This window comes from Amblyraja radiata, chromosome 24 (assembly GCF_010909765.2).
Source record: "Amblyraja radiata isolate CabotCenter1 chromosome 24, sAmbRad1.1.pri, whole genome shotgun sequence".
NCBI classification, from domain to species: domain Eukaryota; kingdom Metazoa; phylum Chordata; class Chondrichthyes; order Rajiformes; family Rajidae; genus Amblyraja; species Amblyraja radiata.
In genome coordinates this window covers 23,338,525-23,338,788 of record NC_045979.1, presented here as the reverse complement: position 1 = coordinate 23,338,788, position 264 = coordinate 23,338,525, and positions in this window count along the sequence as shown.

The window sequence follows — 264 nt, the reverse complement described above, 5'->3', positions numbered from 1 at the left end:
AGTGGACGCCGCCACGCTGTCGCCTTTGCGGTCCGGGCGGTGGAACTGGTTTGGATTAGATGGAGGGGTGAATATCCTATAGTGGAGCAAGATAGACCACTCCTGCTAAATGCAATGGGCTGACGTGTAGTACGCAACGCAACGGAACGTGGGCCTTTTTTTTCATCCATTTCCGTAACCGGACCAGACCCGACTCGCAGTGTAATCAACATTGCGGGGCAACAGTTTGTGTTAGTAAATTAAAATCCTGAAAATGAGGGGAAG